Source organism: Neovison vison, chromosome X (assembly GCF_020171115.1).
Source record: "Neovison vison isolate M4711 chromosome X, ASM_NN_V1, whole genome shotgun sequence".
NCBI lineage: Eukaryota > Metazoa > Chordata > Mammalia > Carnivora > Mustelidae > Neogale > Neogale vison.
Genome location: NC_058105.1, coordinates 41136498 through 41159501, shown reverse-complemented (window position 1 = coordinate 41159501; position 23004 = coordinate 41136498). Strand labels below are relative to the sequence as shown.

At 40.2% G+C, this 23004-nt stretch overlaps 1 long non-coding RNA gene across 2 annotated transcripts in view; it reads right to left on the bottom strand.

The window, feature by feature from the left end:
- The window catches only part of LOC122897192, a 90168-nt gene that overhangs the window by 43473 nt on the left and 23691 nt on the right, over positions 1-23004 (bottom strand). For both annotated transcript variants that reach the window (XR_006382481.1, XR_006382480.1), the window contains one exon: positions 12199-12379. This is a non-coding gene — a long non-coding RNA (uncharacterized LOC122897192). The remainder of the gene's footprint in view (positions 1-12198; positions 12380-23004) is intronic.

Sequence of the window (23004 nt, the reverse complement as noted above, 5' to 3'; positions counted from 1 at the left end):
AAAGGCATTCATGAGGAAAATCCTGGGTTGGTCTTCAACCTCTATGTGGACAGGGGTGGCCTGTTTGTTAGAGGCTTGTGGGCCATGTGTGAGTGTGGGGATGCCTTGAAAAACGCCAGCTGGTCTAATGCACTTGTGTTAAGTAACAACACATAGTGCATTGTGGCAAAAGCAGGGAAAATATGGCTGGTGCAATGGGTTGGCCTCTACTGTGGGCAGTTAGGCTGACTACCGAAGTCCAATTAAAGGCTAAATCTCAAGTTAGAAAGTTGGAAGAAGAGGCAAGTTTTGAGAAGGATGTATGGGGATCAGTGACTCTGCTAGCTTTGGGGCTGGTAGAAAGGTGGGAAAGCAGGATAAGTTCAGATACTCAGCATGCTGTTTGACAAAGCTAGGAGGGTGCAAAATTACCTGGATTAAGGTCCCAGCACTTGTGACAAAGAGCTGGAACTTCTGGAAAGGTGAGGAGAACAAGGGAAGAATATTGTGGTGGTTGACAATAAGGGACAAAGCACTCTATGTTGTCTAGCCCCTAAAACAAAGGAAAATTTTAGTAATCACCCTAGACTTCCAATAATAGAAAAATATACCTCAAATCTCCTATGAGAAAAGCTTGCATTCTTTATCTAATCCTGCAGTTGTAAATTTTACCATGCGTTTGAAATGTAAACATCCTAAGAAATGCCCAAAACACTGCCCCCAATTGTCTGAGACTGAAGAAAAAAAAAAAAGGGAGAAAGAGGCTTTTTAAAATCCAGAGCGTTATAGAACTCCCTTGCCCAAACTCTAGACCACAGCCTCCATAAGATTACTCAAGGGCAAATACAAACCTTAAAAGTCTCCTCAAAATAATATTTGAGGCTAAAAAGCCTTAATATTTGTGGCTAAAAAGATTTAGCCACATGAGTGGGTAACCTTAACTTGCTCCATCTCCAGAGACAGTTTGGATTCAGCTGTTATTTATAAAATAGTACCTTTTGTATTGTACCTAATTCATGGCTAAAGTTTTGGAACAAAAGTTATGGGGTCTCCATGTCTCTCTGTATGTTTATGTATGTCACAGAAATAACCAAATGCCCTGCCAACTGCATTATAATGAACTCTCATCAAATCTTTAATCATGGCCATGCTAAAATGTTTTGTCATTTACAGATAATTGTTTTACTCTGATGCTTTTGGAAAAGCAGTCCTGCAAAAGTGCTTCATCTTCAAAGAAATTTATGGAAAGACTCTGACAAGTACAGGTTTTGTGGTAACTGAGATCCTACCACAGAACTGGTATGAACTGTAAAATAAAAATTTACAGAACTTTAATGGAAAAAACATGAATTCATAAAGCTGCTAACAAGAGAGTGACAACAATGAATTATATAAATTGAATGAACTGATGAGGAAGATTATAATTTTTATGATTTCTTTATCTGAAACATTGATTCTTTTATGTTTTGCTTTTGCAGATTCAAGAAAGACTTTTCTCTCTTAAGCTATCAAAACTTTGCTGACATACACCTTTATAAACAAAGATGAAACGTTGATCTATTCTCCCTACCTGATTCTTCCAGAATTTAGAAACTCTTAGTATTTTTACTTTCATGGCGATATATTTATTTGCATAAGTTCACTAAGAATCTATTCTTGTAACTAGACACACTTAGAAACATTGGCTTTGACTGGAATGTCATATTTGAGAATGTCCATAGAATCAGATATGACCAGATAGCTTTAATGAACAATACATTGTGGTAAGCACCTTCCTCCCTATCAAGGAGTATTTGAGAATATATTCCATTTACCGACCTCTGCTATGGTTCAAACTCCCACTTTTACTAAATGGCGTGCCTATTTGCGTCAGTGGAGCACCCTGTTCACCAGCCCACTGTCTCTAGAAACATGAATGCTACTAAGCCCTGTAGACTATGTAAATCCTCCAATGGCACCCACTCCATTCCTGTGGCAGCCCCTGAGACCTGCAGAGACAGAAAAAGGAAAATTCCTACTAATACCTGGTATACAGAGGGGTCTAGTCTCAAGTCAAGGCAAGCCATCATCACAGCCTAGAGTCACTATTTGGCCCAACACTGACACCTTCTGGATGTGAAAAAGAATGAACTGCAGCCGGTGAACTGAATTGAGAGCAGTTTTTGCCTGTGATCTCTCCTGAGTCTTGGCTATTAACAATTACAACGACAGTTGGGCTGTTCTATAGTGATTAGCACTATGGCTTGATCAATGGGAAAACCAAGTGGGTAGATGATCATGAATAAGCCCTTGTGGGGTCAGGATATGTAGAAAGACAATTGGATTTGCCTGCAAGAACCTGAGGCACTCCTCACTGTTACCCACACCCCAGCTCATAAGGTGTTGACAGCCCCTGGCAATCAGGAATCTGATGTTCCAGTCTGGGTATGAACTCTAGCAATCTATTCTTCAGTAGACACAGTAGACTGGGTACATAGAAAGAGCAGCCACCATAGTCCCCAAGTGAGATGGTGTATTGCCAAGGATGCTAGATTGCCCTTCAAATACAGTGACTTTTTTAAAGCAGTAACAGCATGTGTTATGTGTTCTAAACAATATTCAGGCAACTTCCAAAAGCATCTGGACCCATCCATTAGAGTTTCTAACCAGAGAGGGATGGGCAAATTGATTACATTGGCCCTCTCCATCTGCGTGAAGGTTCTAAATAAGCTTTAGTTTGTGTGGACACTGCATCTGCTCTATCCTAAGCTTTCTTCTACAGCCATGAAAGCCAGACTATCACCATTAGAGGACTGGAAAAGCCGAGTATTATATACAGATACCCTCACTGAATAGACAATGATGGTGGTCACATTTCAAAGGTCATGATGTTCAAGACTGGATAAAAGAACATGACACTGAACAAAGAATCCATCTCCCCTCTAACCTGAAAGCATCAGGGTTGACAGAAAGTAAAAATGGAATATTAAAGCAGCAGATCAAATTACTAACAAGTAAAACCACCTTGACTGGGAGGACTAAAGTACTATCCTTGGTCTTCATACATTTGAATGACCAACCAGTAGGGCTGATTGCCCCATATGCCAGATTGGAGACTCTTACCAAGATACCCAATACCGGAAAGGTATGCAAGTTGCAGAAAACAGCTATTGCCTCCAAATTTCACCATGGATAGACATGCAATGCTGCTGAGAATAGCAAGAACCATCACACCTAGGAAAGATATTATCTACTGGAATTTGCAGTGGGATGTCTCACTGAAATAGGCCGTTTATTTTGTAACCCAGAGTGAAAGGGAATTACTCAATCTCCACTGGGATCCTATTATTTGCTGCACACCAGACCTGTATACTATACCTAGAATGGAACACACACCATAAAAAGGGGGGGAAAGGTAGGGGTCCTGGTGTGACATATCCTACCCCTAATCCATTTCCTCATATCTGACAGTCCTGGCCAACATGTACTGTATTCATGTATGGTATATACAACCAGGTAAAATTCCTAATGCTGTGGCCACATTACCATCTAAGGATTGGTCAGTCCACAAGTATAATTCTTATAGATGGGGAAGTCCTTCCCACACAAGTTTCTACTAAATATCTGTCTTTCAGCCTTAGACTTCTGCTGCTCTGGAATCCAGGCCCGGGGTGGGCTATGATGGAAATACCTTTCTTTAGTAGGCCCATTCATGTGCCCAGAAAAGAAATCAATCCAAATGTTGGGTATGCAGGCAGTTACCACTCTGTAGTTCCTTAGGATGGCCTTAGACTTTACTACTGCCTCACAAGAAGAAACATGTACCATTACCCAAAGAGAATGTTATATGTTCAGGCCCTGCTAACTTATCATCTTTATTAAATCACATGAGGCCACAAATGAATGCCTTGAGTGATCCAACCCCCAGCCCAGGGGACTTAAATAATTGATTTGGATCATGGGGCTCTTGGTGAGAAAATCTGTTACTTATTGGAAATTATTATCTTCATCTGTCTTTTCTCTTGCATGTGCTTATATTATTGCCGTGGCATCTTCCTCTAGTGAGGCCAGATAGCCACCCAGTGAGCTACCTCCAGACTAAGAAAACCGTTTACTGACCACTTGGGACACGATGTGAAAGAAGGGGGTATATAAGATCGTAAGAGTCAGTCATAAAGGACAGAGTGTTCAAGGAGATCATCAAGAGGATGTGACTGCATACTGACCTGCAAGCTGGACCTGGGCAATCAGAAGCTCCTTATCCCCTCCCCTGTCCTTAGAATGTACATTTTGCCCACCATTACTCACTAGGAGCCATTTCATGGATGCAGCCTTGAGAGTAATGTGTTCCTGAGACCATCTGGACTACATATGTGACTGAACCCCATTAAGGGTTCCATAGAAACTTTTAAGATTCTGGCAGGCAGGTATAGAGGTCTACTCCTCTTTTGGCCACCCAATACAAGTCTTGTATGCAAGTTTCCTTGCTTATTAAAATTGCCACCTACCAACCTGGAGTGGTCTGCCTCTTCCTTGGTCTCTCTTTGCTCTCTGTGTACAGGGGCTGGTTTCAAATTTCACCCAGAGACCTCCTGAGATTGCAAACCAGCCGTCTGAGTATGCAAAGGCATGTGAATGAAATGCTTATCAAGCCTGTGTAAGTCAATGAATGAGCTTTTCTTATGAGTGCATGTTTGAGCATTTGTATACATGTGAGCATAAATATGACAGTATGTGTATAAACCTAGTCATAGGTGAGGGTGTTTTATTGTGTGTGAATTTGTATTTTAAGTGAATATTTGTGTGTACTTATTTGTAGGAGTGTATTTGTGAGTATAAACACACATATCAGCATGTTTCTGTTTAGTGAATGTGTCAGTAGGTTGGGGGGTATGATCTTATTAACATTTGACTTTATTTGTGTAAAGGCATGAATGTATGTGTGTGTCAGTGAATGTAAGTGTACTTCTGTGTTTGAATTTGTGAGCTTCCTGTTGAGTGTGACTATGATCACGTGCAAGTGAATATATGAGAATATTCCCCTTTGTGTCAGTGATAATTCACATGTATAAGTGAATGTGTGAGTGTGTGTGTATAAATCTCCTGAGTATCTGGTGTGTGAGTGAATGTGTGACAATGCTCATTCAAATAAGTGAAGTGTGAACATATTTGTGTGAGTGAATGTGTGCATATATATGAGCAGGAATGTTTGAGAGAGTAAATATATGCACTTGAACATATGAGTACGTTAGTGTCATGATATTTGAGTGTTGAGGTGTGTGTCTGTGAGTGTTCAAGTGTGAGTGGCCATGTACATGGATATTAGTATTTATGTGAGTGTCACTGCCATAAAGTAGTTAATGTGAGTATATCTGTATGAGGGAAATGTTAGCATCTGAACATAAGCACATATGAGTGTATTTTCTTCTCTGAGTGAATGTTTGTGCTTTGTGGTGGATATGAGCATGTTTGTGTGTCTCTATAAGCATGTTCCTGGTTTTGAGCATGTAAATATAAACTTATAAATTTATAATATAAATTTATATGACTGTAAGACTAGGCATGTGATTTGTATAAATATTCACATGTAAGAATGTCTATATATGCAAGTGATTTTGCAAACACTTGTGTGTATAATTGAATGTGTTAATGTGTGAGTTTGTGATCATGTTAAGATAAGGATGGACAAGTGTATGATTAAATGTATAAGTATGTCCCTATTTGTGAGTGGTAAGAAAAAATGTGATTGAGTGAATGTGAGAATATATGAATGTGTCCTGTGTGGGAATGAATTTGTGGGCATGTTCATGTGACTCAATGAACATGTGAGCATGTGGATGTATGGCTATGTGTTAGTAAACCTGTAAGCATGTTGTGAGTGAATGTGGATTCATCTTTAAGCTTGCTAATGTGTGTATTCATGTGAGTGACTGTATGAACATTTGTTAAGTATAAGCATGTTCATGTACAAGTGAACATATGAGCATGCTCCTATAATCATGTGATTTTGTGTAAGTTAAAGGGTGAGTATGTACATGTGAGAATAAATAAGTCTGTTGGATATGTGAGTGATTTTGTGAACATGTTTATGTGAGTGAATGAGCATGTCTGTGTAATTGGGAAGGTGAATGATATATATGTGTGTAACTATGTGAGTTAAAATGTCACTACATTCTTGAGTAAACTGTTAGCATGTTTTATTAGTAACTGAATGTGTATGTGCTTGTCTATTATCTATAAGTGCATGAGTAACTTCATAAGTTTGTGTGTTTGAGCACAAATATATATGACTGAATAATAACCAGGTTTTTATAGTTAGTATCTTGATAGGCACATGTGACTGGGTGTGTGAATATGTACAAGTGATTAGTTGTGAATGTCTATGTATGTGAGTGAATTTTGTTGAAGCAGGCTCCATGGGCATGGAGTCCAGGATGGGGCTAGAGCTCAAGACTCTGAGATCCAGACCTGAGCTAATATCAGGGGTAGGACACTTAACCAGCTGAGCCACCCAGGCACCCCACGTGAATGAATTTTTAAGCAGATTTGAGTTTGTAGGTGATTATGTGTCTGTGAACATAAATTCAAGAATGCACATACACATGAATAAATGTATCAGCATTGATACATAGGAGTGACCATTTAAGTAACTGTGTATACAAGCATGTGTGGGTGAGTGAGTGAATGTATTTCACATGTGTAACCATGTTGATTTGAGTATATTTGTTTTGAGTGAGTGAATGACAAAGCATATCCATGAGAGTGATAAGTGTACCCACCAGTGTGAGTAAACCTCTGAGCATGATCATGTCAGTGAATAAATGTGTGCCCATGCATGCCCATGTATGATATTGATGTGTGAGCCTATTTACAAGTGTCAGTGTGAGTATACTTGTGTGGTTAAGTAAATGTTTGTACCTGTTCATGTGTATGAGTAAATTTGTGAATCTGTACATAGATGTAAGCATGTTCATTTATGTGTTACTGTATAAGCATTTTCCTTTGTGTGTTAATGTGTAAGCATTCTCGTTTGCATGAGGTTGCATGTGAGTAAATTTGTGTGTGAATAAACATGTGCGCATGTGCTTGGGACTGTATGTTCCTGTGTACATCTGAATGTGTGAGCTCTATGATGAGTGTGAAAATGTTTACTTGCAAATGAATGGGTAATATTCCTGTTTGTGAGTGTGTTAATTTTCATATGTTCATACATGCAGGATCTGTGCATGTGTGTATGTGAGCACACATTCATGTGTCATTATGTTGGAATAAATTTTTGGACATTTTTGTGTGAATAATCATATGTTTGGGCATTTTTGTATATGTGAGTGAATGTGCAAGTATGTTCATCTCGTGAGCTTTTTTTTTTTCAAAGATTTTATTCATTTATCTGACACAGAGATCACAAGTAGGCAGAGAGGCAGGCAGAGAGAGAGGAGGAAGCAGGCTCCCCGCTGAGCAGAGAGCCCGATGTGAGACTCAATTCCAGGACCCACGGATCATGACCCGAGCTGAAGGCAGAGTGTTTAACCCACTGAGCCACCCAGGTGCCTCATCGTGAGCTTCTTAATGGAAAAATACATTCCTATGAATAAATGTGTGAATATGTGTTTGGAATTATGTTCCTTCGCAAATGAATGTGTGAGCGTGCCCGTGTTTCAGTGTTTATTGCAAAAGTGAGGGAGTATATGTGTATATGTGACATATATGAATGTGTCTTGTCTATGAGTGATACCGTAATCATGTTCAGTTGACTAAATGTGTGAGCCAGTTGGGGTGAATAAATGTGTAAACATATTATTTTATGTGTCACTGAGTGTGCATTTGTATGTATGTTCATATCTGTGAGTGAATATATGAGCAATTTCCTCTATGAGACCATTAATATGTGAGTATATTTTAACATGTGAATGAATTTGTGTACAAGTGAATGTGTGTCTAATATGTGAGAATAATCATTTCCATGAGTACATGTGTAAGCATGTTCGTGAGGAAACAGGTTCTCTAGTGAGTCGATACATGAGCGTGATTTTTTTAAACGTCTATTCACATCTTTTATTCATTTTTAGAGAGAGATTGTTTTTTTATTTTTATTTATTTTTTAAAATTTCTTTTCAGTGTTACAGAATTCATTGTTTATGCACCACACCAAGTGCTCCATGCAATACAAGAGAGTTTATTTTTTTAAAGTAGGCTCTACACCCAACGTGGGGCCTGAACTCATGACCCTGAGATCAAGAGTTGCATATTTGACCAACTGAGCTAGCCAATCACCCCAATATGTATGATTATACATGATCAAGGTCTTAGGGGTGAGATTGTTAATGACCATCAACATGTGAGTATATGTGAGTATGTCTATGTATATGATGTTAAGAGTGAATAAATGTACAAGCATGTCCTTAATTGAGGATGTTATTATGTGGATGCCTGAGCATATTCAAGTGTATGAGGGATGGAGTGTGTTTGTGTGTGAGTAGATGTGTATAGATGTTCATGTATGACTGAATGGGTAAATGTGAATTTGAGTAGCATGATAATATGAGAGTATATTTGTATGTGAGTGAGTATGTGAGTATTTTTGTGTTTGTGAGGTTAATATGCGTATATAAGTAAATATATGGGTGTGTGAATTTAAGCAAATACCAGTGTGGCAGTATGTAAGTGAATTTGTGAACAAGCTCATGTGACTGAATGAATGTGTGAGCACATGGGTTGAAATGTTTATGAGTAGTTTATGAGTATGCTGTTTGTGAATAAAATTGTGATCATATTCATGAGTGAATAAATTGACATGAGGGTTTACAAATGTGTGTGTGAATATGTATATCTTATGAGCATGTTTGAGTCAATTTGTGGGCATCTTTGTGTATGTGAACATATATGTTTACCAGTGAATGGAGAATATATACATGAGAGCATGTTACTGTACAAGTTTAACTGGGAATATACTTACATGGAAATAATTTGAAGATGTTTATGTGTGTGAATGAATTTAGAAGCATGTTTGTGTGAGTAAATGGATGAGTATGTGAGTGTGTGACCATGTTTAAGTATGGTCATATGTGTGAGAGAATATAAGTGCACTGATGTGTGTGAGAGAATGTGTGAATAACTATGTATAGGATATTTAGCAAGTGAGTGATTAAGCACTATTATATATGTGAACATTCAAGTCTGAGTATATACATGTCTCCAGAATTTGTGAGCATGAATGTGTATATATGTGCTTATGAGTGTGGGCACGCTGGTGTGAGCCAGTGAATATCTCAATATCTGCCAGTGTGTGAACAAGCATGGCAATCCATAGGAGTTTGTTAATGTGCGTTTATTTGTGTAGTTTAGTAAATGCTTGTGTGTTCATGTTTATGAGTGAATTTATGATCGTGTGCATGGAATTTTGCAAGTTTCTGTGCATAAGTTAAAGTATCAGTAGGGTCGTTGGTGTGAGCTTGTCGATATGTGAGTGTATCCATGTGAGGAATGTCAGCGTGGATGTGAGTGTATATGAGTCAATGTGTGAGCATGTTCCTGTGCGAGTGTGTTAATGTGCATATATAAGTGTGCGGATGCACATGTGAGCATGTGTGAATGAATGTGAGAGGGAGTATATGTATGCAAAACATCTGTGGCATTGGAGAGTTGTGTCTAGCATGGTTTGTTGGGGGAAGTACTCAGAGGGTTCAGCTGCTAAGTAAAACTCTAGAATTTGGAGCCAAACCCAAGTATAAGAAACATTCTCCAGGGTCAAACAAGGGAAAGCCATTTGATTCCCTTAACAGGCCCACCAGGCTTCCTCTACTTCCTTCTGTTCCCATAAAGGTGATTTTGTGTGGCTTGGTGCAACTGCAGGTGGTATTAATAGAAGCATATAACGATACAAATAAGCTTGCCTTCTACCTGCCTTGCGTTCAGCACCTGAGTCAGATAAAAATGGTATGGATTCAGCCCACCAGTGCCATTCTTATGTGAGATTAGCCTCTAGATATTGTGTTGGATATGGATGGTTAGAGGACTAGGTTCCTTTTGATAAATGAGGTTTATGGGGGAGCTTGGCCAGAGAGAGGTATATGCTATGTGTACTAAAAGCAGATTGGCGTAATTAAGCCCAGAATGTGGTTCAATTTGCCGTCTTTATGTATTGCTGTGACTAAGGTAATATGCAGGTTTGTTCCGATGAGCAACTGTATGTCCCTCCTTGTTCAGATTGGCGTAATTGTTGCTTGAGTTTCCTGCCAGCTGCCAATAACAATTAGCACCGATGTGTTCCCATGGGCACCGAATAAACTTAGCAGGTGTTCTTGGCAGTTTGGAAAAAGTCATTAATTTAGGAATGCACTAAATTGGACCCTGAAATGTGGAGTATGCACATACAGGATCCTCACCAGGTGGGCCAAATTATTTCAAAATAGACATCCACTGTGCTGTATATCCAGCCTAATTCTGTCCCTGTTTATCATAACGTTGCTGTGTTTCAGTGGGAGACTACCACCTGCTCCATTGCTGCATTCTAGTGGAAATTTTTCTTGGACAGCTATTCGTATAGCTTTAATAGCCTCAGAAGTGGACTCCTGGGAGGCAGTCATGTGACAATACCAATAGCTTCCCTCCCAAGTTAGCTTTGCTGCTGAGCTTCTCATTGCTTTATCCCACAAGGTGTGGTGTAGATGCTTTTAAAATATCCTGTACGGGGCACCTGGGTAGCTCAGTGGGTTAAAGCCTCTGCCTTCCGCTCAGGTCATGATCTCAGGGTCCTGGGATCCAGCCCCACATTGAGCCCTGCATCAGGCTCTCTGCTCAGCGGGGAGCCTGCTTCCCTTCCTCCCTCTCTGCCTGCTTGAGATTTCTGTCAAATAAATAAATAAAATCTTTAAAAAAAATAAAAGATCCCGTACAAGAGTAACATTGGGTGGCCATCTCCCTTAAATATTTCCCCAAGTTCTTACTAATGATGGTCCTGGTAGGCCTGGCAAATTTTGTAATGGTTGTAAACAGGTAGCTGCCAATTTGAATGGAGAAATTGCCATGTAGAGAGTGATTAGATTTCTACAAGGTATCAAATATGTTTTTCAGAAGAACTGCTTTTGCTCTTCTTCAAAACAAACAAACAAACAAACAACAACCCAAAGCTATGATTGTTTACTTCAGGTAGTTAGCCTGTTAATTCTAAGAACCTGCTTTCTCTGAGTGTAATGCAAATCTTGATGTTGGTATGGTGAGGTTAGGTTAAGAAAGAACTCCCAAGCTGGTTGTAGCCCCTGACATTTTAGGCAGGCCTTGTCCTGGTTAATTTTATGTTGTATGCCTTCCCTTCTTTGTCTATACTGATTAGCAACCAGAGAGGAAACCCATGGTAAAGTGAACCTGGCCACCTGGTTAGTGCAATATTTTTCTGCCTCAATAAGTGGGGCTTATACTGGAGAGAGCAAGAGAGAGAGGGAGAGGGCATTGTAATTAATAGGAAAAGAGATAAAAAATTATGACAGCAAAAATTTTTGGCAGGGTTTACATATGTCATTATACCAAGGGTTAGTTAAGATCTATAATTTTATCTTTGTAAACGTACAGTTTATTGGTATTGGCTCTGGATGACAGTATTTTTAATCTAACTCTAACAATAACAAGCATCCTGGTTGCAGTACTGGATGCATATTATCTCTGGGCAGTCCTTAAGTGAGACTTGATAAGTAGTGGCCCATTACTCTATTTGTTTGATGGCACTAATTATTAACAGTGGGTCTTACCGATCTGAAGTAACAGTAGGCTCCAGGGGTTAGAAAGCATCTATGAGTCATAAGCAGTAAGAGTCCAGCTTAGCCAGAAGGGGTATTCCTAGTAACAGTAGGTAGAGATAGGAAAAAGAATGCTAACCTCCGTGTTGATGTCCTTGGTCATGATAGTATGATTGACTAACCTGAATAGCCAATAGCATGGTTCCTATTGCCCCCAGTCTCACCTGTGCGGTGTCTCTCACTATGGTGTGTCTGTGGCATGTTGTTTCCAGATAGACCTTGTCTACAGAAGTGTGCAGATTACCGGGGCTTGGGTGAATGACGTACAATCAACACTGGTAAGGGTAGAAACTTCTCAGGTAAGGAAGAAGCACAGTAATAGCATAGGGCTTAAAGTCAGAGGTCAACTGTGGCCAGTGGTAAGGGACTGATTGTCTTCTGGGTATTGTTAAAATGGTGTTACCTAGCCTGAGAGAGTTTTAGCTCCCCCTCAAGGGTTCCACAGTACCTTCAGTGCAGCAAAGGATGCAGGTGGCAGATGAGGGCACCTCTCTCTCCAGAGAGTGATGGGTGGTCTGCTTGGCTTCTTCTGGATTATGACTGATCACAGGCTGAAGATGGTTCCAGATTCATTGGTCCATGTCAAGTCCTCATTAGGATCAAAGAAATGGCTAAGTTTTGATTTTTATCTGAGGGAGAAAGGAAAGGAAAGGTCAAAGTCCCAGATGAATGTTCCTTATCTGTGGATGGCAATGCCAGGGCTACCCTCTCTGGGAGAGCTTGTAATTGGGTTGTGTCTGGTGTGGGTATACACCATTAGATAGAAATGACTCTGTTGGTGGTCTCACCACTTGCTGTGATTTTAAATATGGTATAGTTATGTCAAAGGAGCATGAATTTAATATAATTAGGACTATGAGCAGTATCTTTGAACAATTCAGTTTCTAAAGTTCTCTCAATAGCCCTTGATTCAAGTCTTTCTGTGATAACCTGATGCTACAGGATGAAAGGGTGTGAAAAACCCCAAAATTGTTATTTTGTTAAGCCCATTGTTGTACTTGCTTTGCAGCAAAACAGAACTAGAAGCCTGACTGACCTGTGGCAGTCCCAAAGGCTATAAAATCTGTTTTGTTAACCCCTCAGTAACATTAGCAGAGGCTGGTGCCTTGCATGAGTAAACCAACAGAAGTCCTAGAAGTTTTGGCAAATTAACCTCAGTGGAAAGGTATGTGGCTTTTTTTTTTTTTTAAATGGAGCTGTGACACTCTAGCAGGGTTGGGTTTAGCTCAATCCAGTAGATACTGTTTCCATGTTAATAAAGAGGCCTCACACAGGGTGTTGCTGATCCAAATTTCCTGGGAGTTGTTTCTATTACCCAGGGCTGTGATGAGAAAACAACTATTTTGAGTTGCTGTCTGGGCATTTTATAGTATAACAACCGTGGTCACACCCAGAGTTTAGGGTTCCCACCAAAAGATCCCACTTTGCTTTTTCCAAGGTACCTTTTAAAATAACCACTTAGAGTTGAGCCCACAAAAAGTATCCTCTGTGCCAACCACCTTACAAGGAACTCGCTATCCTGCTCTGTACCTTCTGCTTAATCTTGACCTGGGATGGAGGACCACCCTTCCCCTGGTTAGCTGTGCTCCCTACCGCACTCTTGCCTCATTTCTGGGAACCGTAAGTAATAAATCTTGGGACTTGTCTTCCTTCTTCCTTCATGCAAGTACATTGAAACTGCACCTTCAATCAAAATGACCTTTAGGTTTTCACTTCCCTGAAGTGGAAGCTCAGACGCTGAGGGAGGTACTCTTGACAACCCCATGTGGGTGACTCGTGCCTCCTTGGGGTGCAGCAGTTCAAAATCTGCATATTCTTTTTTTTAAAGATTTTATTTATTTATTTGACAGAGAGAAATCACAAGTAGATGGAGAGACAGGCAGAGAGAGAGAGAGGGAAGCAGGCTCCCTGCTGAGCAGAGAGCCCGATGCGGGACTCGAACCCAGGACCCTGAGATCATGACCTGAGCCGAAGGCAGCGGCTTAACCCACTGAGCCACCCAGGTGCCCCCAAAATCTGCATATTCTTAATTTATTGCCCCAGCTCCAGGTCCCCCAACACAAGGGCATACAAAATAGGAATCTCAGTCCATAAGGTAGTTGGCGCTCTGCTCCATTAAAGGCTTCAGTTTTAATAAAGGCCCAGTACCCTTCCAGTAGTTGCCACTCTAGTGACAAAAATCTTTGGCCTGAGTCTGAGAGTCACCTCTACCAAAAGTCCCTGGGTCAGGCATTTGTCTGTCCATTTGGTCCAGAGGTTCCCAGAAGTGAACTTTAGAGAGGCTAAACCTTCTGATTGTAAGTTCTGTTCCCAGAGCACTAGTAGGATAGCTGAAGTGATAGCCTCGTTTAATTTACCTAGTGCCTGCTCTTAATCAGGTCCCCCCTGAAGAGAGGAAGACTTATGAATGCCTTGGGAGATGGGGGCCAGCAAATATTTGACACCAGAATCCAAACATTCTTACCAAACATTCTTACAAAACGTTGGCCTCTTTCATGAATGTAGGAAGTTGGAGCCCTATGAGCTCTTCTTTTGGTGGATTGGGACTAGTTTACTCCTCTGAGTTTCAAATGTAGCCCAGAAATTTAACAGACTTGGAGGGGAAGCTTGTACCTTATGGGGGGCAACTGCTCTTCCCTTCTCAGTGAGAGGGCCACTCATGGTTGGGAGAGCCTATGAGAGAGGCTTGGCCAGGTCTAGTGAAGAGGGTGTCACTGATAGAATGCCAAAACTGAGTTCTGGGGGTTGGGGTGTGCATGGCAGATATCTAGGTCCTGTCTGAAAATTCTGTATGCTATCACAGGGCTATTGATGTACCACATAGACAACTGGGAAAAGATATACTATTGATCTCCAAGGTGAAAGCAAACCATGGGTTACTCTCCTACAAAATTTTTAATGAATAGGACCTGTTAGCCCAATCTATGATTCTGGAACACCTACCAATTATTTGGAATGTCATTCATTAAGATGATGCATTAGAGCTACTATAATACAGGGAACAGTCTTATGGTACTCATTATACAGAGAGCCTCCCCTCGTTAGTAGTGGCTTTAAGTGCAGGGGGGAACTGCACATGGGGGAACTAAGTCAGATATGACAAGACATAACCCTTCAGTGCTTTGCCTTAACCATTACTGTGGCATATTAACCTCGTGCATGGGGAGGGGAAGGTTGAATGTTTCTCATTGACCAGTGCCCACAAGTAGCATGTAACCCTTAAATTTGTCTCAAGAGGTGGTCTCCTCACTGAACAAGTCCATTCCAATCATGGGAAAAGAGAGTCTTGGGGGTAACAACCAGGTAAGAAGCTTTTTTTTTTTAGCAAAACTGGGCCAATTTTTTAAAAATTTTTATTTATTTATTTGACAGAGAGAGAGAGAGAGATCACAAGTAGACAGAGATGCAGGCAGAGAGAAGGCAAAGCAGGCCCCCTGCCGAGCAGAGAGCCCGATGTGGGGCTCGATGTGGGGCTCGATGTGGGGCTCGATCCCAGGACCCGGAGACCACGACCTGAGCCAAAGGCAGAAGCTTAACCCACTGAGCCACCCAGGTGCCCCTGGGCCAATTTTATTAGTTGAGCAGATAGCTAACACTTCAATTAATCCTCTCAAGCCAGTCATCTCCTGGTGAGTTCCTTTTAAAGTCTGAGTGCTTCCTGGGATTAGGAGATTTTAGGTACCTGTGTCCCTCAGAGCCAGCCAGTGCTGTTAGTGTTTTGGAGTCCAAACTATAGTTAAAGTGGTAAAAAGGTAACTGTCTCCTGGAAGGGACCTACTCTCATACCACTAGACCCTGATGTGCTGCTAGCAGAGATAAGGGTAGGGAGGGAAGGCAGGACTATCTCTGAAGGAGAAGCCTGCCCAGATTGTAATCTAATACTCCTAAATATCAAAATTTTTCCATGGATTTATCAGAGATCATCTAATTTGGGACTATCCTTGTCCCTTAGTGTCCAATACAACTTCTCTTGTTCATCTTAGAGTACACACTTAAAAGGGAGCTGGCTATATAAGTGGTTTACTTGGCACTGGAAGGGGGCAGTCTCGCTGTTGATACTAATTTTGATGTAGGCCAAGTAGGGTATTGTTTGTAGAATTAATAGGCAACACTTGATTCTGAATTTGTCTTTTATAAGTTTCTGTTAAATCCAGGGCAGTTATGTCCTCTTGAATTGTCTTAGCACTAACCACTATAGCCCATAAAGAGAAGCTACACTTTTCAGGAGCTCCCCCTGTGCCTGAGAAACAACTGGGTAGACTCAGGGTTCAATTCAGCTTCCTCATACTTGCCCTGTCACCAGACTACAGGCCATCTATTGCCTGATAAGCTCATTTTAACATCCTCAGCTGACAGCTGAGCTGCCCCCTTCTCTCCAGGTGTTGGGCTGGGGAAAAGCTACCATGAGTACAGCCCAACACATGTCTCATGGTTTGGAACACTTGTTTAGTAGGATAGCCACCTCCTTTGGAGCCCTGGGAGGAGCCGCAACATAAACTTCCTGGCATTCAGTCATTTTAAGTGATGCTTTTGCTGGCTCAGCCCAGGGATTAGGTCTCCATTATCTTTCAGGTGAGTGACTAGAATGATACCATTGGCAACAGATCTGATTGAGATGGCAGCAGAGGCAGGCTTGCTGTTTACAAAGGTGTCTGAAGAGACCAGCCTCAACCTACATCTTGGACTTATTGATTCCTTTACCTGCCAAAATTGTCCCCAGGGACAAAGATGTCTTCTCATCTCAGAATACCCCAAATCACCAGCCTAGCTGCAGGGAGCTCCTCTTGCTAAAGCCTATAATGGGTCAGAGGTAGCCCACTCAGTCCAAAGACTTGCGCTCCTCTCCTTTTCCTCTTCAGGCCCAGAGGTCTTACACTGTCCAGTGCCTGCCTACTGAGGGGCCCAGGTGGGCAGTTCCTTAGGGAACTTAGAGCCTACAACCCCAAAAGTCAGTTGCAGTGACAGAGGTTGGCTCAAATTCTGGTGCTATTGCTTGGTCAGGCAAACAAACAAACAAACAAAGCCCAGAAAACAAAACCGCACACACAAGTAGAGACCACGAGAAAATACAAGAATAATATAGCAAAGAAAAAGGTCATACCAAACTGACATGGAGGCATTCCAAAGTTTGAGTCTCAACCATATAAGACAGTCCAGGATCATTTTACCAACTAATTGTCACTGACTCAGTGGACATGAACCTTGTATTGATTTCCTAATTATCACCCAAATCCTCCCCTATCCTTACCATCACTAGTAGCAACTGCTATAAGGGTTTAGAGGCTGATCACAGAAAAAGATATGGCCAAAAGTTGGCAGTAGCATACAATGACTTTATCTTGGAGGAGGCTTTCACAGATGTGCATGCAGGGGAATTCTCTCATAGCAGGAGACCTTCCAGAGGCGGGATCCACTTTTAAAAAGGGAGAGGAAAGCAAGGGAACTCCCATAAAAGAACAGAATCAGAGTAGGGACTTATGTGTCTTGGCAAGGACATTCAGCAATACAACAAGGAGTCTCAGGGTCAGAGACAGCTGAAGGGCAGCCCTCCCTTGAAGTCTTTTATAGCTGCAGGGCTTATTTTATCTATGGCCAGCAGAGGTTGGACGCACATTTGCATGGTATGCAAAGCAGGCAAGCTCTAAATGGTTAAACATCTACTTATTTGGGATCTATTTAAAACACTTAATGTGTAAAAATTTGAGTTGGTGCTGGCCAGCTTTTGAGTTCATGGGTTCTAAGCTACTGGAAAAAAATAACAGACATAGGGCCAATAAACAGAGGCCACCTTTATATAACAACATCCACATTGGAGAGTGAATGTGTAAGCCTGTTCAAATAGGAATGTGTTAATAGTATACTTGTTTGATTAGGTAAATATGCATGTACATGAGTATGAGTGAATAGGTGACCATGTGAATGGATACTAGTGTATTTGTGTTTGTGAGTGAATTTGTATGTATGTTTGTGTGGTATTTTTAAAATATTAGTATATTTGAATCATTGAATTTGTGAGCATCTTTGTGTATATATCTGAGCAAATCTGTGAGCCTCTGGTGAATGTGAGCATGTTTGTGTGCCAGTAAATGTGTGGGCACATTTGTATTTGTGAGTGTGTCCATGTACATGTGTGAGTGTGTATGTATGCAAACATATGTGAATGGGACTGAGTGAATTTGTGAATACATTCAAATGAGTGAAATTTTGAGCAAGTTTTGGTGAGTGTGTGAACATGTTTGTATAAGTGAATATGACTGTGCATGCATATAATCATATGTGTGTGGGAATAAATGTGGGAACCTAATCAAGTATGAGTTTATGTGTTTAAATGAGTGGGACTGTTCATATGTATAAGTGATTTTGTAAGCATGTGCATGAATGTTAGCATATTGATGTGTTTAAGTAAATGCATAAGTGTTTATGTGAACATGTTAATGTTTGAGTATATTTTTGTGAGTTAATGTGCAAGAAGGGCTTAAGAGTATATGTTAGCCTATCTGTGTGTGAGTAAATGTGTGAGCTTTGTGGTATGTGAATAGTCATTTGTGAGAATAGATGAGTATGATACTGTTTTATGTTAATGTGTGAGGAAATGTGTGAGTACATAACTGTGAGCTTATATGAGTGTGTCTGTGATTGTGTGAGCAAGTTCTATTTGAGTGAATGCATATGTAAGCATGCCTGTGTGAATAAATATATCACTGTGTTCATCTGTCTGAGCTTGTTAATGTGTGAATGTATTTTTGTGAGGAATATATGAGAATATTCATGTGAGTATATCTGTATGAGTAAATGTGTAAGCTTTGTGATGAGTGTGAGAAAATGTGTATTTGAGTGAATGTGAGCATGTTAATATGCATGTGCAAGTGCAATTGAGTGTATGCTTGTGAGCATGAGTATCTGTATGTGAATTTGTAAGCATGTCTATATGTGAGCAAATGAACATTTTTGTAAGTGAGTGAACATGTGAGCATGACTGTATGTCTATGCAGTACATCTGTGAACATGTTTGTGTAAGTCAGTGAATATGTTTTAATGTTAGGGAATTTTTGAGTGTGTTTGTGATGAATATATTTATGAATCTGAGTGAACTGTGACCATAGTTATACATGTGAGTGTGTGAGTATGTGCAAATGATTATATGTAAGGGTGTCTGTGTGAGGAATTTGGGACCATGTTTGTGTCTGTGTGGTTGAAAATCTGTACATGGGAGTGTGTGAACGTCTTAAAGATGAATATGATCATGCATATCAGTAAATGTGAGTGACACAGGATACATGAGACATACTGGGTAACTGAATGTATAAACATGTTAATTTGAGTATATATGTGTTTTTGAATGAATATATGTGTCAGTGTATGTGACTGTGTCTATGAAAAGGAGTAAATCTGTTAGTATGTTCATGTGAGGAAAGATAGAATTGTGTGGATATGTGTGAGCACATCTGTGTATGAGTGAGCCTGTTCACATGTGTTAATGTGAATTTGTGTTTCTGTGTCTTCGTACGAGTAAATTTGTGAAAGACTATGTCAGCATGCTTATCTGAAAGTATATATGTATCCACGTTCATTCATGTGAGCTAGTTAATGTGTACATATATTTCTGTGAGTGTATGAGTGTGCATATGTGAAAATATCTGTGTAAATGTTGATCATGTCCATGTACATGAAGGTGTTAATGAGAGTACGTGAGTATGTGAGCAGGTTCATTGTATGTATATGTGAATATATTCGTGTTTGTGTGCAAGTGACTGTATGTACATTTGAGTGTGCTCATGTGTTGAATGTGTCAGCATATGTGTGTATTCATAAGTGAATATGAGTGAACATGGGCTCTGTATCTCTGTTTTTATTTATTTGTGTTTAATGAATGTGAAAAGATATCTATGTCTGAGAAAATGCATGAGGATGTAGCTATTTATTGAAATGCAAGTTTGAATGAATACAAGAGTCTATGCATGTGAATTAGTGAATATGCAAACATGTTTGTAGGGACCATGTTAATGTGTGTATGTGAGTGAATGTGAGCATGTTTGTGTGTGACTGACTTGATGTGTGTTCATTTGTGTGGAAGTATACTGTGTGTTCATGTGTAAGTGTGAGTGAATGTGAGTGTCTGAGTGTATGTAGGTTTTTGTATGATTGTGTGAGTGAATATGATCTTGTATGTATGTGAATGTGTGCTCATGTTCATATGTGTGAGTGAATGTTGGGGACAAGTGAATATGTTAATGCATTACATGTGTGTTTACGAGCATGTCAACTATGTGAACATGTAAACTTATTCATGCATGTGTAATTGTGTGAGTGCATGTGAGCATGTCCGCATGTGTGAATGGGGTGAATATTGGAAGTAAGTGTGGGCAATTGTGTCCATGAATGAGTAAACATATGTGCATGTGTGTATGTGTGAATGTGAGTGAAAATGGCAGTGTGCTGTTGTGAGATACTGTGTGACCATGTTTGTGGCTCTAAAAATATTAATGTTTATATTTATATGAGTGAATATCTGGGAATGCACATGTGTGTGCACATGAACATATGTGAATGAAAGTGTGAACATGTTTGTGTTTTGAGCATGCCAACATGCAAGTATGAAAGTTTGTGTTTGTGTATTAATGAATTCCTGTGTTCATGCATGTCTATGCTTGAACTGGTGAGCATATGCATGAATGTGCGCATGTTTATGTGTGAATTAATACATGAGCAAGTTGGAATGTGTGAGTACATTAACATAGGAGTATTTTTCCTGTGTGCAATTGAATGCATAAGCCAGTTCATGAATGTGAACATGACAATGTACAATTTTAAGTGAAGTTGTATGTGTTAGTGTCTATATGTGAGTTAATTTTTGACCAAGTTCATGTGAATGAATGTATGAATATGTCTGTGATCATGTTAATGTCTTAGTACATGCATGAATGTCTGATCATTTTGTGTGTAAATGTGTGTACATTTATATGAACAGTTTCCTTTTTAAATTCATGAGGTTTTTGTATGATGATGTTATAATGTGAATATGATCAATAAGCAAATGTGAACATGGATACATGTGTGAGCAATCATAACTATACCTATGATTGCATTAAAATGTGTTAATGTACATGCTGATTTAGGTTCATGTATGTGAGTAAAGATAAAACTAGATGCACATGTGAATATATAAATATGTTCATGTTAATGACTTTAGGAATAAGTTTATGTGTTTGAACATGTACAGGTCAGTGAAAATATTAATGTTTTTAATACATGTGTGAGAATATCCTGCGATGGTAAGGAGTGTAACTGTGAGTGAGTGAATGTGGGAATATGCTCATAAGTATGACTGAATGCATGAGTATGTCTTTGGGGGAGGGATTATGAGTCTGTGTGACATTGGCCACATGCAAGTGTGAATGAATGCATAATTTTATGTGTTTGTATTTCAATGATGTATCAGCATATTCATGTATGTAAGTGAGTGTCTGATCATGAGTGTGTGTGATCATGTTTGTGTGCAAGTGACTGTGTGCTATGTCATTGTGCCTGTGTCATCCTATTGACAGAGTTAACATGCCTGTACATGTAAGTATGTGTGTGAATATGTGAACTTGTTCATAAGCAATACTTGTGAGTATAAATGTGTGTTTATACTCACGTTTGTTTCAGTAAATATACAAGGCTGTCCATGTGTGGAAGCATGTTCACATGTGAGTGAATGAGAGTGTATGAGTCTCTATGTAAATGTACTAGCATGTCCATGTGTGAGAAATGTGTGAGCCTGTTAATGTGAAAATGTCAGAGCATGTACAAGTGTGCGTGAATGAACATATAAGCATATGAGTATGTTTGTGTGAGTGAATGAGAATGACTGTGTGTTATTTTAATGTGCAAAGGTAACTGGATGTGTAAGCCTATGTTTGAGTATGTTTCTTCCTCCTGGAGCCTTTTTTCAGGCCCCTATTTCCACTGGCAGGATTCAAATATGATCACGGATTTAAAAGCATATTGTGAACCGTAAGGTGCTGCGCATGAATAAATTTTTATTCTCTATTGGCTCAAAGCTGCCTATAAATAGCTCTAAAGCAAAGCCACATTATCCTTTATGTATTACATCACACTGCTGCTATGGAAATATGCATGACCACTGTGATTTCAGCCTGCTGGCTTCACTGCAGGCTGATGGCCCAGAAGCTGATCAGCAAAGAGAGAAACATGTTACTCCAAGCTCAGTGCTTCCAAAAGCAAAGTGCTATTAGAAATAATTTTCTGGATGACAATGGAGAAGTAAATGGGCCTTTGAGTTAAGGTGCTGCCCAAATGCCAGCATTTAAGGCTATTATGAACAAGCCCCAGCAAAGTGCTATGTAGTGACAGGGATTTCTACAGATGCAGATTTCTATTACAGCCTTTCAGGCCCCCCACATGCCTTGGAAGAATAGAAGTGGTATTATGCTGTTAATGAACTTGAACAGAATCAGGCAGCCAGGGCCCCCCACTATTCTCAGGGTCTTACATTTCATTCTAGACTATTCAGTGCCACGCAAACAATTCTATCAATGATTCCACGCATCCCTTCTGGAGGAATCTTGGGGACTCTAAAGGACCAGCACAGAGCCTGTCCAAGGGCTCCCAGCTAAAAGAGCAAGGGGGAGCTGAAAGGCAGTCTGCTTTCCCTTCACCAAGCCATGAGCCCTGGCACAGATCTACCTCAAAAGGCCACATTACATGCTAATAGTGATCAGTATGAAAACTTAGCTAACGGATCCTCACATCTCTAAAAGGATAACTGAAAAGAGAAGTGTTATGGACTATATATTTGTGTGCACTCCAAAATTCCTATGTTGAAGGCCTAACCCCCAATAGGATGGTATTTAGAGGTGGGGCCTGTAGGAGATGATTAGGCCTAAATGAGGCCATGAGGGTGGGCTCCCCATGATGGGCTTAGTACCCTTAGAAGAAGAGAAAGAAACCTGAGAATACTCTCTCTCCACCACATGAGCACATAGCAAGAAGGCAGCCATCTACAAGACAGGAATCAAATTAGCCAGCACCTTGACCTTGGACGTCTCAAATTCCAACAGTATAAGAAAAAGAAATAAATGTATTGTCCTTGACACTGAGTCTACAGTATTCTCATAGTAGCCAGAACTAAGACAAAAGCCTCCAGGTATAGTGCCTAAAACCCATCTTTGGAGTGGTGGCCTCAGCTCCATATCCCTTTACTGTCCTCCCTGATGAGTTCAAGAAGGCAAGAAAAGTGGAAGGAATAACT